This window comes from Neolamprologus brichardi, chromosome 14 (assembly GCF_056152115.1).
Source record: "Neolamprologus brichardi isolate AB-2024 chromosome 14, ASM5615211v1, whole genome shotgun sequence".
Taxonomy (NCBI): Eukaryota; Metazoa; Chordata; class Actinopteri; order Cichliformes; family Cichlidae; genus Neolamprologus; species Neolamprologus brichardi.
The window spans coordinates 6232747-6248301 of record NC_142117.1 but is presented as its reverse complement, the minus strand read 5'-3'; the positions used below and the strand labels follow the sequence as shown (position 1 = coordinate 6248301).

Sequence of the window (15555 nt, the reverse complement as noted above, 5' to 3'; positions counted from 1 at the left end):
GGACAGAGTATAAGTGTTTGACCACTCTTACAGACACCGACTTCTGTCAACTCACTTCTACTGATCAGGCACCTCACTCCAGGAAGACAGAGGGCTGCAAGCCTGTCATCATTTCCAGTGTGGCTTTGTATTCTTGGGGTAGCATCAGATTTTTCCCACAAATATTCAAAGGTAACACTTGTTTTAAGCTTAGTTATTAAATCAAAAGTCTTCCCTTGTGTTATGTCTGTGAAGGTTCTCATGGTGTCCTTTGATGTAGTCTCCCTCTTCACTTGCATACCCACTACAGAGGCAGTGGAGACTGTCAGAAAACGACTACAAGAAGACAGCTCCTTGGAAGACAAGACCAACTTCACACCCGATCAGATTTGCACACTGTTAGACCTCTGCCTTACCACTACATATTTCAAATACAACGAGGGTTTCTACAGACAAAAACATGGCTGCACCACGGGCTCCCCCGTGTCACCTATTGTAGCCAACCTTTGCATGGAAGAAGTGGAAAGGAAGGCTCTTGGCTCTTTTAAAGGGAGATTACCCAGCCACTGGTACAGATATGTAGACGACACCTGGGTCAAAATCAAAACACAACAAGTGGAATCCTTCACTGCGTACATTAACGCCGTGGATAAAAACATCAAGTTCACCAGGCAAGATACAAAGGACGACCTTTCCTGGACTGCGCTGTGCACATTGAAGAGAATGGCAACCTCAACATTGAAGTTTACCGGAAGCCCACACACACGGACCAGTACCTCCTCTTTGACTCCCATCACCCTCTGGAACACAAACTTGGAGTAATTAGGACCCTACCCCACCGGGCAGAACATGTTCCCTCTAAGCCTGAAGGGAAAAAGGAACACACACATGTAAAGGAAGCACTTAAAACATGTGGCTACCCTAATTGGGCGTTTATAAAGTCAGCAAAGATGCACAGAAAAGAAGATCAGACACCAGCGAGGGAGGATAAGAAAGATAGATACAACAACATTGTCATCCCCTATGTAGCCGGTGTATCAGAGAAACTCAGGAGAGTTTTCTCCAAATACGACATCCCAGTGTACTTCAGACCCAGTAACACACTCAGACAGAAACTGGTTCACCCGAAAGACAAAACTCCTAAACACAAACTTAACAATGTGGTGTACGCTGTACAGTGCAGCAAGGAATGCCCAGACCTCTACATCGGAGAGACCAAACAGCCACTTCACAAGCGCATGGCACAACATAGAAGAGCCACCTCCACAGGACAAGACTTACAAGTTTACAGTTACTTTATGATGGATTTCACCCTGGTCACAGCACTATGTGAAAAGCTGTTAGAGGTAAAGTTAACCCAATTAATACCTCATCATAAGTCGCTCTCTAACGCAAAGCAGTGATTATTTTTCACTGTAATTTATTCCACAACAATGTTCTTTATTTGATCCCTGTTTCTTTAAATATGCACATCGATTGTTCAGCTGTGTGACTCTCCACACCTCAAATATATCACAATGTGGACTTCATTTCGGTACAGATTTATCATCAAATCAGGAAACTGTAAACTAATTGAAAAATGAAGCTTATGAAAATTTTAATGTGGCATTGGAACATGTTGTTTATCCTTGCCAAATGATATTTACACAAAACTCCAGCAAATCAGAGGATATATTTTTGTCTCTCACTTGCTTAAAAGCAGCTCCAAAGAAAACGGACGGTATAGAGACCGATTGCGTCCAGAGGCGAAGCAGCGGTACTTGAAAAAAATAGAGTGCATCGCAAATCTAGACCCATATGAAATACGGCAGTGGAGTAAAGACCCAGACGACTTACCGCCACTGTCCTAACCCGATATCTTCACGTATCTTGTTTGTGGAGTAAGCGCCTACACAGCGAACCAGTTTCGTAATTACAAGTCACTGGAGGCGCACATACAATTTACAAACGGCTGGGTGCAAGATTTGGCTATTTTGTAACAATTGTCAAAGTGTAAAATAAACCGTCAAATGCAGATCTTTGTCGTTACCTGGCTTTTATTATAATGTCATTTTAGTGAAACACAGAGTTCAAAGCGATGATAAACTGTCAATTATAGTATACAGATACAGAAATGGTTACACAATGTAATGTCAGTGTGTTCATACAATTACACATAACAAAAAAGGTTCTCCTAGTACTATTTCTTCAGAGACATACTCAAAGTTTTCACAATCATTAATTAACAAGAACAAGTCTCATGTGTGTCTGGTTTCACTACCACACTGGGGCACATGTTAACCAAAACACAACATGCTGGGATCTTAACCTCCGCACACATCATTCCCACCGCATTTCTGATGTCAAAGCCTCTGTCAGCCAAAACTACATCCCCTGGTAACAGCTTGTTAAGTATGCCACATTGCTCTGTGATGTGTTTAGCTGATGCACGGCCCCCCACCCCTTAGAAATGAACGAAATTGCACCTTGTGGAGTAATCCCGATCAGGTATTTCATGGTGTGTGTACCCTTGTAGTGCGAGTATGTTTGAGCAAGAGCCTTTAAATTAGATGGTCGTTCTGTACGAACTTGATATCAGCTCATCTCACGGCTGCTATCCAGGCTCGACGCCTTCGTTTGGTAACATCTGATACCCGAGCTCCTTGATGTTGCTTCCAGCTTGGGAAAGCATAAAAAGACAACCCAAGCTTATTCCCGTGCCGATCGTAAGATCGAACATTGCAGCCGACCACACAGCAAGTACGAACCATGGCTGTGCTTTTGCTCCTTCGTCGCTTGCGCTTAAACCCCGAACATGGCGGATCAGGCCAAAATCCTTTCCACACCCACCCCCGTGACATCACGCTCCAAAGCCCTATTGGTAAAAAAGTTACAGGAAACTCCACTGGCGGCATGTTATCTAATGTGTTAAACTAATTATTTTTTTAAAAAGTAACGAGTCAAGTTTTGCAAATGTAGCGGAGTAAAAGTACCATTTCTTCTTCATAAATGTACTCAAGTAAAAGTAAAAAGTGTCGTGCAAAAAAGGTACTTTAAAAGTACATTTCTTTCAAAAACTTACTCAAGTAAATGTAACGGAGTAAATGTAACTCGTTACTACCCACCTCTGGCTAGCAGCAACTACAAAGTGAACTACAAATGAAAGCAAACGGTCACCGAAGGGTGAAAGGTTGGTTGGGGAGCCATTAGCCGCAGTTAGCAGTGGTCCGCAGCCTTCAGCTAGCCTGTCCAAGCCAGTCGGGGGAAGAAGGCTCTTCTGTGTTTCTCTGAGTGTTGAAACTGCAAGGTGGCAGACAGCACCGTGCCTTCGTTCCAAAACTCTGGTGATAAAAACAAAGCCCTTTTCTGCTGTGCCACCATGCAGTGATTCCAGCCACCATTGACAAGTCGGAGGGCCCCTGGAGTATTGGTGAGGGGGCGGGGGAAGCCGCTGGTGAGTGGGGGACAATTGCCTGGACACCAAAACTCCTGGTAGCCAGGAGGATGCAATCCACCTCTTCCGCAATGGGAGCGGTAATCCTTCGTGGCCAATAGCGGGGAGTTGGCAAGGCCAGTGCGCACCGGAGCCGGCAGCTATCGGAGGAAGATGTGAGTGAAGAGGAATCCTCTGTCATCCGCGCCCAGTAAGGACAGCATGCTCTCCATGAGCTCGAGAGCGGTACCATCACCCAGGCCCGCGAGGGAGAGGAGTGCCTCGGCCCGCTCAGCATCAGAGAGTGAGTAACGCCTTGAGGGCGGTGTATTTGCCTTGGGCAGGGGGGTCCTAGAGGAGAGTTATCATGCGGCGGGTGGACAGCGGGTCAAGTGAGGCCACCACATGGTTGTAGTTGGTATCATCGGCTGAAACTCTACGAAGAGCAAACTGAGCTTCTACGTGCACGAACCATAAAGAAGGGTCGTGAAGCCAAAAATCCGGGAACTTAAGAGCCACAGCAAACGCAGCCATCGGCGGAGGTGGAAGTCCGGCAGCAGCCGATGCTCCTAGGCCGGAGCTGGCTTCATCTTTGAACCTTAGCATGTTTGCTAAGGTTGCCTCCACCAATGTGGAGGGATGTAAAGACAACAGGAGAGGTCTCAGTGTCTCACTTCAACTTTATTAACGGATTCACCAGAACTCCACATACAAAAAGCGCCAAAATCTCCACCCCAACACTTCCTTTCTACTTGGGTGTGAGTGGAGCCACCTGGTGTTCCGCCACAGGTTTGCCCTTAAGGGTCAGGTGTAATCATGGTATGGAAAATATACAGGTTGCTCGTTTTATCTTACAGAGAAGAGGAGTAGGCAGTGTTACTACAGGTGTTTCAGTACATAACCAAAGAACTGAAAGACTGTGGGCAGAACCCAACAGAGCTGTATCAAGACACTTCATAAATATTTTTAACTTTATGGAAGAACAGGGTATGCTGGATTCACCGAATGAGCTACATCTTTTTTGTGTGCATTATGTTTATTTGCCAAGGACTGAAAGAGCATTAACAGAATTTGTCAATAAGTGGAAGTCTCTCTACACAAGGAGGACAGACACCTTTTCAGCTGTGGCATACAGGTGTCACAAACAATGTTGGAATACAGTCATTTATAAATAACATTTATGTTAACTCTCACCTCCATGAAGAAGGGCCATTACCAGAACTTCAAACAAACAATGTTATAATTCCAGATATTTACATCAACATAAATGAGACTGCAATGAACATTATTCAACAAGTGAATCTGTCACGAGCTCAGGAGGGACTCAGACGCAGACTGGAATCACAGAGATCAGTTAGTTTCTTTTCTTACACCAAGTGCTACTATGTACAGGTAAAGGGAAAGGAGGTTGGGGTCTCCAGGGGTCACAAAGGCAGTGAGGTCAAAACACAAGCGGGTTATTCACACATGGGGGCTTCTCCTCCCAGGGATTCCTCTTCATGCTCACACCTCACCGACTCACCACACTCACAACAGATCAGTAGCAGCAGGTCCTCAGGCTGGGCATGCAGAGTCTGGCATGGAGAGAGGAGATTAGTATTAGAATGATGCACAAAGAAAACTTGAAGAAAGCCGAAGAATTAAGGAAACACTGACAAGGGTTACACAATAATCCAGCCACAAGGCAATCCTAGCAGCTGCATTAAGTAGTGAGCTTGAGAGAGTGCTGATCACAGATGATTGTTTGCAGGTGCGGAAGCCCACAATGAACTCCGCCCCCGGTAGCGCGAGAGGGGAGCGAGGAGGGACAAGATAGACAAAAACACTTGTAGCCACACTGAGCCAGCCAAACAGGCACAGGGACCATGACAGAATCCTTTTGAAAATGATGGAAATCATGAAATAGATGTTCACTATTACACCTTCTACATTGAATCAAATATTTTGCAAAAAATTTTAAAAACAAAAAAACATTTCAGAACACATATCTGATCAAAAATAACAAAATATTGAAAGCATTTTCTTTAAGCATTTCCTTGCTCTTGCTCTTGACGAAGGCGGTCGCACTTTTCTCCTCTCCTCCTCTCGTGTTTTTTGTATTACTTTTCCCTGGAACATTCTCACAGTCTGTTCTCTAAAATCTAAAAGAGGAATTATGGATTGGATCAGCTGGTCCCTAAATGCAATTGACACCCCTTTCTCAACGAGACGTTTGGGCTTGGGTGAGCCTGAGTGCTGAAGATATCTAACCATGGTAACAGGGTTCTGGCTGATCGGAGCTGGCTTGGCCCTAACTTATCGAAGAATTAAGAAAGCAGAACCGGCTGTTCAAACCCCCACAAGGCTGCCCGCTGGGATTGGAATGATGGGAGAGGCGTGAGTTTCTCAAAATGGGCTCATTGAGTCAGCACGGATAAGATCTTGGAGAGGCTACGGCTGCTGTGAATACTCAGAATAAGATCTCTGGGCGCAAATTGGATGACATCTCGGGGAGGCACACTGCCGTGAGTTCTCAGAAATCGGCTCCTTGAGCACAAGAAATGACAACATCACAGAGCGCGAGTATGGCGAAGCTCGCGGCTCTCCAACGGGAGATTGAGAGACCAGTGTTGGACTGTAGAACTGCTTTGAAATTCATATGAGCTGTTCGCACTAAAGTAAAAACCACCATCACTTCATGCGGATACCCCCTTTGGCGCCAGCTGCGGTCTCAAGGCTGGAGCTGAACAACAACACCCTGATAACGACTGTGTTTAGTCAAAGGAGCTTGGAAAGAAAAGCGTCTGGACTTCTTTAAGTTGCTTGAAGACGTTTCACCTCTCATCCGAGAAGCTTCTTCAGTTCTTCTTCAGTTCTTCAGAAAGGGCAGAACGAGGGGACAAAGGTTCGGGAGCGTCTTAGCTCTGCAGGAACTGTTTGACCTCCTCGTTTGATTTTTCATTTTGGTCTATTCGTGCTCCCTCATCACGACCGTGTGGACGCAGTAAGCGTTTCTCAGCTCCCGGAGCTCACATTGGTAGTAGTGATGGGAATTCCAGCTCTTTTTTAGAGAGCCATCTCTTTCGGCTCAACTCAATAAAAAGAGCTGGCTCTTTTGGTTCCCAACCGGCTCTTCAGGTTGTTTTGTTGCTTTAATTAATTTATTATCAACAACAATATAAATTATGCACAAAAGGAATTAATGTAATGTAATTAATGTAAAAAATGTAATTAATGTAAAAAAAAAAAACGTGGTTTTATTTATAAATGTTTATATATAAATATATACGGTGGCCCCTAGAGACAAAGCAGAGAGAGAAAGAGAGCCACAAGCCACAACACAATAAAATATAAATTAAAATATGCAAAACAAAAAGAAGATGCACTTTCTCTTTCACATAAGCCTGGGATGATTTTTTGGGAGAGTGTTTTCCTGCTTGGAATTGCACACATAGGATTCACAGCATGTGTAAACTTTCTGAATTCTTTATCATCTGCAACTACAAATAATTGTGGATGATTACTATACCTTTCTAATGTGACAATGTTGTCTCTTGTTGTTGTCCCTGGCTCTCTTTCTCTCTCTTTCCCTCCCGCTCTGTTCCTGTGCTACTGTGAGTGTACTACTGGCCGGAGTGCGAGTCAGAGGGCAGATCTCCTCGGACCTGTGGCATTTAGGACAGCTGTGATAAAAGAATCCCAGAAACTCCCAGACCCACCTCTCTCCCTCTCTCTCCGAGTAACCGTCTACAAAGTATGGGCCTATTTTTTTTCTCTCTTTCCGTCTTTAACGTGTATGGAATAGGGATTTTAGCTTCCCACTCCAACCACTGAATGGACGCGTGTGAGTAAGCTTTGGACAGACGCCCGTAGTTTTCGGGAGAGGGGATGGCTATAGTGTTTTTGGGAAGGAAATTAGTGAGGAACACTCATGCACGCAGAAGTTATAGTGACGCGTCACAACCTCGTTTTGATTTTGTACCCGAGATCCTCCGTGCTGATGCTCCGCAGGCTGCTCCTCCTCCTCCTGCCACCCCTGCCGGTAATGATGCTGCACTTATCTTTGAATCGTTTACGCATATTTTTTTTATTTATTTATAGGGCTGATTCACATTTTACAGGGCTTTGTTAATACAACATCAGATTGTGACATATCCAGTTTTATGTAAATTATCTTAAAAATTTAATTGAACAAATTTTTTAAAATTTATAGGATCGGTTCATCCCGGTCAATTACCTCCGAGTCTCCTGACGTGCAGCCCGCAAGGTTTGGGTGTGATAGGAGGGAGAGCTCGGGATGCTTCAACTCCCTCTGTTGGGTACCATAAGCATGAAAGAAAAAAAACAGAGAATGTATTATTTTTTTAAAGAGAGAGGGAGAGCGCGAATTGATCAAACTTTTCTACAACACGTTATACCACTCCAGATCGGGAAGGGCAATATAGCATGGATCGGCTGAATGACTACGTCATATCCTGTGTATTTAAAAAAAGAAAAAACTCAATTCGATTTACCTTCCTCCTCCTCTGCCGGATTGTCTATAGTGGTGACCCAGCTCGATATATTCCTGATTCCCTTTGTCAAGAAATAAAAAAAGAAAAAGAAAAGAAAAACACAACAAAAAGCGACAATCTAGTACACGATAATACCACTCAAGGTCGGAAGGAGCGCTAGAGCCAGGATCGGATGAATTACATGTCATATTCTTGTATTTAAAAAATGGCAGAGACCTGAGCATGTTTACCTTCACTTTTAAGATCTTTTTTTTTAATTCTTCTCTTCCTGGTGTACGTCAACAACAATAACATCATCATCTTCTTCTTCTCCCCCTTGTTGCGATCTTTCACGGACAACGTTACTCAGCTCCAGAGGATCTACAGAGATGATGTCATCGAAATTGCCTTGAAAAATGGGTTTATGCTTCTTCTCACACTTCGATCTATAGCATCTGTAAGTAGCAAGTTTACAAAGTTTCAAAACGCTGACATCAAAACAGAACTTATTTAAAAGAAGCACACAAAGACACACACATACCATAGTCCAATTGCGTGAATTTGTCTGTGTATAAATCAGTGTCTAAAAGAACGTGCAAATTATTAGCAATAGATCTAATAAACTTTGACGATATATTTATCTCTTAAAATAAGGCTGGAACTCAGGAACTCAGTGGAGATGTGGTGGACATTACTAGAGGCCAACTTCAAGCCCATAGCACAAGTCACCATCAGGTGCGGGATCTACCAAGGAGATTCTCTGTCCCCACTACTGTTCTGCATAGGCCTAGACCCCCTCAATGAGATCATTGACAAGACTGGCTACAGATACCAACTACGGAGATCTCTGTCCATAACAGTGCAGTCCTAGGAACAGCTAAGATACTGCGCAGGACCCTACCAGGCCGCTAGACCCCCTGCAGGGCACACACACACATATGCCATATGCCAAAGGTTGTAAAGGTATTGCTGTACAATGGAGACCGAACACTGGAGACTCTTGCAATACTAGATGATAGCTCAGAATGAAGCATCATTTTACCACGAGCTGTTCAACGCTTGAACCCCTCAGTCTGAGACACTTACCGTGCGGACTGTCCACCAAGAGGTAGTGTAGCTTCGCAGTGCCTCAGTTTCCTTCCAAGTATCCTCCCCCTACAAATCTGGGGAGAAGTATCATATACACAAGGCATTCACCGCTGATGCTCTTGGTCTCTCAGAACATTTGCATCCAGTGAAGATTCTCCAGCGTCACTATAAACACTTGCGTGACTTACCTCTGCCTTTGGTAGACCATGTTCAACCTCTGCTGCTTATCGGCTCTGACATGCCTCATCTCCTGACACCCACAGAACCAGTTCATTTGGGTCCAACAGGGGGACCCATCGCTGTCTATACCAAGCTTGGTTGGTTACTCCAAGGTCCTACCAGTATTGACCAGACCCCTGCATCCGAGCAGCAGTGCCTGTTCACAACAACAGTGCCGACCTGCGAGCCTTTCAGGAATGTTGAGCATCTTTGTCAGATTGATATGCTGCCTTATGTGAGCGAGAAGCAGGTAACTTGATCGACGCAAGATCAGCAAGCTCTAAAACCTACTCCAACGCCAACAATCTGGGTCACTGTTGATGGGATACAGAGGTATGCCACACCACTGCTTTGTTGCGCCAACTCCACCACGCATCAAATACAGACATCGACACACTGAGGAATGTCTACAAAACACTCACCTGTCAGTACGATTGGCTAGGTTATACAGTATAGTGCCATTCACCACACAAGCCAAGATTCTGTTACAGGATCTTTGGAAGGAACAGCTCGGCTGGGATGACCCAATCCAGCCACCTAGCCTTCGTGACAGATGGCTTGCCTGAGCAGGAGATTCCTGATCTTATCCAGATGGAAATCCCTAGATGTTATGCACCAGTGTCAGCTGATTCATCTGCTTCAAGCAGAGATCAAAAGAAGTCTATGTTGCCTTTTTACTGGCTAGATCAGAAACAAAGAAACAGTTGTCCATGCCGTGGTTGGAGTTGAGTGCTGCTCTCACTGGTGCACAACTAGCTAGTCTCCTTCAAGCTGAGCTCTACTACTGTTTTCCACTGGATCAAGTCAGCTATAAAGTTTTTGTGGGCACACGGGTGGTGGAGATCCAGACACTTACAGGGAGTACCTGGAGATATGTAGATAGTGCAAAAAACCCTGCTGATGACATTACCTGGGGCAAGACCTTGAAGGAGCGGTCACGACCACACCTGTGGCACTAAGGCCCTGAATTTTTACGTCAATCAGAGCCAAAGGATGGTGAGCTGAAGAAACCATATTTCTGTGGACAGGTGATGGTTAACTCCTGCCCTCAACTTCCTGATATTGGCATGTTCTCCGCCTGGAAGGATCTCATGCAGATGACAGAGCGGTCGCCACATGGGGCAGCTGCTCTGAATTGTGGCTGCTGCCCTTACATCTTTTACACAGAGACACAGACAAAGAAAATTCCACAGACTCTTACATGTTGGCCCCTCTCACAAGGGGGCTATACCTTCTCCCTCACAGAGAGAATTATGACTGTGAGGTAGTCAGACTCAAACGTCAAGGAAGGTGGTAAGGGAAGCAAACTACGTAGTTCTTCGGGTTTCCAGAGGTGAGCAATTCATTTTCAGTGAACTCCATTTAATAGTGATGGGTCCAGCAACACTGACGTGGAGAGTGGAGAATGAGGGGTTGAGGGAGCTGGTTCAGGTCCTTGATCCATCATATGTTTTGCCAACCAGAAAGGTTTGTATAGACAATGTTTCATCAGGTAGCTGATGTTAAGTACTGCATACTGATTTAATTTTGTTTCATCTCCAGACCATCAAGGAATTGATAGCCAAAAAATATGCGGAGGAACTCGAACAAGTGAAAATGGAATTACCACAAGCTGTGGCAGTGAGTATAACAGCTGACATATGGACCTCTTTGAGGATGGAGGCTTAACTTGGCTCTTACCTGTCACTACATTAATGAGAATATGCACTTGTATACATCTGTGTTGGGTGTGAAACACTTTCCACAAAGTCACACTGCAGACAATTTGGCCCAATTCAAAAAGGGCATGATGGCTGACTGGACATCACAAATAAGGTAAGTTGTCTTGTGACCAATGCAGCACCAAGAACTCTCCAAATTCGACATTCAGTTTGCATTGCACACAAACTCAATTTATTAGTCAAGAAATCATGTGGTCAAATCCCTGAACTTTCATTTATAAGAGACAAATCTAGACAAAGAAAAGCTTGCTCAAGTGCCGCAGCAGATGGGACGGCCCGTCTCGAAACTTATCAACGAGATACCAACACGTTGGAACAGCACATATCAGATGCTGCCACGGCTTCATGATGAGAAAGAAGCAGTCTGGGTATCTGTTGTTTCTCTTCCAACAGATTTAACTCCACTTACGGCTGATGAGTGTAACATTGTAAAGGAAGCACTTCTTGTGCTGGCCCCTTTCCATCAGACCACAGTGGAGTTGTCTGAGTAGAGGAGAGTTTCAGGATCAAAGGTCATCCCGATGATGAAAATGCTATATTGTGCACTTGAGTGGAACTCTTTACATCTACACACACAAGCAGCCACCCATCTCCATGACCAACTTAGGCTACGTTCACACTGCAGGTCATAATGCTCAATTCCGATTTTTTGATCAAATCCGATTTTTTTGTCTGCTTGTTTACACTACAAATAAAATCCGACAGTAAACGCGCTCTAGTGTGAACGCTCAAAGCGGCCCGCATGCGCAAAAGAAGACGTCACACACAACGCGCTCTGTTTAGACCCAGAACAACAATACTGTTTGACTGATGGCCCTTAACCCTTTAAAACCGGTCAGAGCGGGCACGCTCCGTTTTGCGCAACTACTTTTAAATCCCGGTAGCACTGCAACCACGTAAGCTAGCGCAATAAATCTTTTTGCATATGAAACCGGAGGAGTTGTACTTACATCTTATGCCATCAGCTTGTCCTAGGTCACGGTTTCCTTCCACGTATAGCTTTGCAAAAACTGCATAAAAAGCGCTTGCAGCAACAAAAACATAATATTCCAGAAACACGCTTTGCCGATCCGATCAGCTGTTCATAACACTTCCTACATTGAAACAGACGTCAGCGCAAACTATCGCATGTCAGCCATTACCTGCCCGAAACCGAAAGTGACATCATTTTTGCGGAAATTTAGTTTTTTTACCATCAGGGCCTCGTGACCCTTTTTTTAAAAGTTATGTTTGACTTTATGACTTTCTATGTCGTTTCTGGGATGCTTAGAACTCAAATTGCACTGCTGGAAATAGTTTATTTTGATGCATATGCTGCTTTTTTGCAAATTTGCACTATAATATTTATTTTTGTTTTTCCTGCAGTATATAAAAATTGGTGTATTTCAAAAATAAAACTATGAAGACACTCCAAATAAATTTCCTGTGGTGGGAAACTATTTTGTACAACTTTTTTGTATTTACAGTTTTGAGGGATAAGCCTCTTAAATTTCTCTAACTAGAAATATATGTTAAAAAAACAAAAACGATTTTCAATTTTTTTATAGTTTATTGCACTTTGTTGCAATTTATGTAATTACTATGCACTTAATGCATACATATTATTATAATTTAGGCTATAATGGTTGTATTGATGTATAGCAACTTGAAATGCTCCCAAAAATGGCACTACAGCATGTAAAAATATAATATAAGCTCTGGCGGACTTGGTTCTATGGTAGGTCTTAAAGGGTTAATATAAAGACTTCGGACTTTACGTTTCCCAATTTTTGCTTTAAGTTATTTTGTTATTTACATAATAATGTAAATAACCTAATAATTATCCTTATTGCTGTTTTAGAGAGGAGCGGTGCTTCAAAGGATAGTTGCTGATTTCTGTCAGAATCTGTAGATTATACAGTACAAATAAAATGTTTACGTTGTCTTCTTAACAATTTCACTAACATCTACACTGGATGGCCAGGAAGCGTTCATGATGTCTTTCCCGGGTGCTTCTCCGGTGCTGATAATTGGCGTCTGTCTTGTGTCAGTGACGTAAAAGACGGATGTAATGCAACATGACCATTGAAACAACTGTCGCTTTCTAAAACATCGGATATGTATCGGATTCAGTACCACATACGAAACTGATCCAGATCGGATTTGAAAATATCGGATTTGTGCCGTTCACACTGTCATAACCATGATTGGATATAGGTCGCATAGGGTCAAAAAAATCGGATTTGATGCGCTTTCGCCTGCAGTGTGAATGTAGCCTTAGTCACAGACACTGCTTCCTGACCCTATCAACACTTTTAGACCCCAGATATAAAACACTCGGATTTCGTAGTTCCTCCAAGTGTAGTGAGGCAGTCAATCGCCTGAAAATGGAGTGTGCTGCAGTAATTGCCCGCACAACATCTAAGCCACAGCCTGGACCTTCATCAGAGCAGTCACTTGTTCCAGGCAAGTGCAGTATTATCAGCTTATTCGTACATTTATTTTGATGTTAATATGTATGTTCTGTCCTCACTACATGTTGTCCTCGTGAACGTAGACTCAGCTATACAGACAGCTAAACACTCTCCTAATCAAAATCCAAGGAACAGGCCAATGTGTTGATTTAATAAGGAAAAAGTGCGAAACTGTTGACAAAACCAGAAATAAATCAATAAAAATGTTGCATCAATATAAAATATAACAAACACATATTCAAAAATATGAGCACAATATTTATCTGTTTAGTGAGTGCTAAATAAAACATCAAATGAAATCATGCTAATGATCAAAATGTTAAAGAAACCACATGGCATATGAGCTAGCTTAACCTTACTAGCTTAGGTTATACATGCATTCAAATTAAATTCAAACTACAAACTATATCACGCCTTCACAACAAATAATAATGCACACAAGTTGTCTCAGTGATAACAAACAATATTACTTACAGATGATGCCGTTTATCAACTTGTGAAGGCATGGATGGCAACAGATTAACAGAGCTGAAACTGCCTCTGGCTAGATCTTGCAGAGTAAAAAAATACACACAAAAAAAAAAAAAAAAAACACTAGAGGGCAAACTGCTGCAGAACAGAAAATACCTAATGCCAGCATAGTGTACTAATTTGGAGTAGATGACAAAAAGTAGTTGGCAGACAAATAGTGATGTGTCGGTCGCGAATGAAACGGCTCTTAGTGAACGAAGTGAACGATGTGAGCCAACTCCTTATTGGGAGCCGTGGGTTTTTTTTTTTCTTCTTTCTCTCCAGTGTTGCCAACTCCTCAGTAAGGAAAATCGCTATTGGCTGTCCTAAAAGTCGCTAGAAGTCGCTAAATGACGTCATCACCTAATTTGCATAATTGGTCATGCTAATATAATTGTAACCTACGCTGTTGGAGAGAGAAATAACATCATGGAAGAGACATAAAGTGAGCAAAAAACGTCCTAAATGCATTTAGAATTTATTTAGAACTACAAATTAAATTTCTTTTAGCAATTATTGTTTTTTAATGTCACAATTCCAACCCTGATCCTTTATCCGGGCTTCGACCGGCAAAAGTGACCCGAAATAGGCACTCTGGTGGAGTTACTTTGTGTGTGTGTGTGTGTTTATAAGTAGTTTTAAACCTTGTGATCCACAAAACAACATAACAGTAAAAGAAGAACTGACTGTGTTACAGTCAGTGCGGGAGCAGCGGCTTCGCTCATACGCGGTTCATTTGCAGTTTGGAAGCATAGGTGTGAACGTCTCCTGCAGCTGGGGGAGGACTATCCTCCGCCCGTGAGCGCTTTAGCACGGGTGAGGTGCCCACGGCAGCACCGCTGCTTGTTGAGAGTAAGAGCAACACGCCCTTTCACGTCAAAAAGTCGTCATAAATAAGTCTCCAATAACACCAGAAAAAGTCGCCAAATTTGTCGCTAGTCGCTTTTTAGAAAAAAAGTCGCTAAGGGGGTCTGAAAACTCGCTAAATATAGCGACAAAGTCGCTAAGTTGGCAACACTGTTTCTCTCACCCTCTTTTTTCCTGCTTCACTCCGCACGTGAGCCTTGTGCTTTGCGCCGGGAAGAGGGGGGAGGGGCGGTAGTTGCACTCGCAGTAGCACAGCAACAGAGCAGGAGGGAGAGACAGAGAAAGAGAGCCAGGGACAACAACGTCACTTTAGAAAGGTAAAGTAATCATCCACAACTATTTTCAGTTGCGGATGATAAAGGATTCAGAAAGTTTATTCATGCAGGCCCATATGACAGAGAATATGCATCTTCTTTTTGTTTTCATATTTTAATTTATATTTAATTGTGTTGTGGTTTGCAGTGTTTTGTGTTGTTTCACTTTAAATTTGTTTAAAAGGAAAAAGCAGAAAATTTAAATAGTTAAAAGTTGAAATGTGAATATTTGGTTTTTGTATTATATGATTTATTTATTAAATTTTATGTGGAGTGAATAAATAAAAGTATATTTACGGTGGCCCCTAGAGACAAATCACGTACAAACTCCAAAACATGTATGAACTCCAAAACACGTACAAACTCCAAAACAAGTAAAAACTCCATAGCACATATAAACTCCGAAGCACGTACAAACTCCAAAACACGTACAACAGATGTGCTCCAGAATGCTAGATGCAGCGTTGAGCTTTTGTTACCTAGACAAGCCAGGACGTACCAACGTAAATTAACTTTTTT

The 15555-nt window shown here is 43.0% G+C and overlaps 1 long non-coding RNA gene and 1 pseudogene across 1 annotated transcript; both read right to left on the bottom strand.

Moving 5' to 3' along the window:
- Positions 1-2572: 2572 nt before the first annotated feature.
- Positions 2573-3997, bottom strand: LOC148098762 (uncharacterized; annotated as a pseudogene).
- A 411-nt stretch (positions 3998-4408) lies between these two features.
- On the bottom strand, positions 4409-9478 carry LOC102781625 (uncharacterized). The gene is made up of 4 exons (XR_437680.3): positions 8950-9478; positions 7885-8318; positions 7608-7682; positions 4409-4965 (listed from the first exon to the last, which is right to left on the bottom strand). It is a non-coding gene; the product is annotated as an uncharacterized LOC102781625 (long non-coding RNA).
- Positions 9479-15555: the final 6077 nt, after the last annotated feature.